We start from the raw sequence: 1,948 nt of genomic DNA on the forward strand, positions 1-1,948 counted from the left end.
TCTGGGAGTCTTATAGTTTCAGGCTGTATAATTAAATCTTAAGTCCACTTTGAGTTGATTTTTCTATATGGTATCAGGATCCAATTTCACTCTTCCATATGTGGATATTCAGTTCTCCTGCACCATTTATTGAAGTCTATCATTTCCCCATTGTGTATTCTTGGCACCCTGTCAAAAATTAATTGACTGTGTATATGTGTACATTTATTTCTGGGCTCTCTATTCTATTTTATTGGTTTGTGGGTCTGTTTTTTTATGCCAGTACAATACTGTTTTCGTTATCATAGCACGTAATGAAATTTGAAATCAAGAGGTAGAGTGCCTCTATCTTTGTTCTTTTTCCTCAATATTGCTTTGGCTATTAGAATTCTTTGTGATTTCTTATGAATTTTAGGATTTTTTTTTGGTATTTCTTTGAAAAAATACCTCTGAAATTTTGATAGGAATTGTGTTGAATCTGTAGATCCTTTTGAGTGGTGTGGATGCTAAACAATATTAATTTTTCTAATCCATGAACATGAAATACTTTTCCACTTATTTGTATGTAATTTTTCTCATCATTGTTGTTTAGCTTTCAGTACATAGAGCTTTTACCACCTCAGTTAAGTTTATACCTAAGTATTTTATTCTTTATGATGCTGTTACAACAGGATTGTTTTCTTAATTTCTTTTTTGGGTAGTTCATTTTTGATGTAGAGAATGCTACTGATTTTTGAATGTTGATTTTCTATCTTGCAACTTTGCTAAATTGACTCATCAGTTCAAATAGATTTTTGGTGGAGGCTTCTGGGTTTTCTATATACAAGATCATACTATCTGCAAACAAAGACGATTTTACTTCTTCCTCTCTAATGTGAATGCCTTTTACTTTTTTTTCTCACCTAATTGCTCTGTCTAGGACTCCAGCACTATGTTGAATAGAAGTGGAGAAAGTGGGAATCCCTGTCTTGTTCCTGATCTTAGAGGAAAAGCTTTCAGCTTTTTACCATCAAGTATGATGCTAGCTGTGGGCTTGCCAGGTATGGTTTGTACAATGTTGAGGTATGTTCCTTTAGTACCTAATGTGTTGACAGTTTTCATCATGAGATGACGTTGAACGTTACCAAATGCCTTTTCTGAATCTATTGAGATGATGGTGTAATTTTTATCCTTCATTCTCTTCATGTGGCATATTGCATTTATTGATTCATCTATGTTAAACTATCCTTGATTCTCAGGGATCATTCCCAACTTTGCCCAACTGGGCTTCTTAAACACTCTGTCTCTATACTTCTATTAATCCACCTTTCTTTCTTCTTTTCCTTTCTTCTCTCCGTTCTGTCTTCCCTCCTTTTCTCCCTCCTCCCTCCCTTCATTCCTTTCTTCCTTTTATTCAACTTACATTTACTAACCTTCTACCAAAATCTAGGCTTTACCAAAAATTCAAAGTTAATCCCAAACTTAGGGTGAATGACTTTAACTTCCATCCTAGTACGCCATCTAATATTAGCAACACAGGCTAAAAAGATGGCAGGGCTGCAGGATTGGAGAAGGGAGAGAGCAGTGCCACGTGAAGTCACCTTGGGAAGCACAGGCCCACCTAGAGTGTTAACTCAGAGCAGGGGCCTAGAATTAGGGTGCTTTGAGCACTTGATTCCTAGGAACATAAATATATCATGAGATGAAGTGCGCAGAATCACATTACTTTCCAAACCTCACCGAGGATAAGTCCCGCTTCTCTTTTCTCCCTCCTTCAAGTTATGTTTTCCTTCAGTTTATCCTTGTTTGTCTCTTTCCTCATTTGAGATGGACAAAACTCAACGAATCATCTTTATCTAAGTATGTTAGTAGAATATGGTTTCAAAAACAGAATTAAAATAACACCGTTTAACACAGGCTAGAATAGGGACTAGACATGGATGTTCTCCGGTTCTTCGTGGTGTGCCACCAGCCATTATGTGGCCCCATG

The sequence above is a fragment of the Mandrillus leucophaeus genome, unplaced genomic scaffold (assembly GCF_000951045.1).
Source record: "Mandrillus leucophaeus isolate KB7577 unplaced genomic scaffold, Mleu.le_1.0 Scaffold82, whole genome shotgun sequence".
NCBI classification, from domain to species: domain Eukaryota; kingdom Metazoa; phylum Chordata; class Mammalia; order Primates; family Cercopithecidae; genus Mandrillus; species Mandrillus leucophaeus.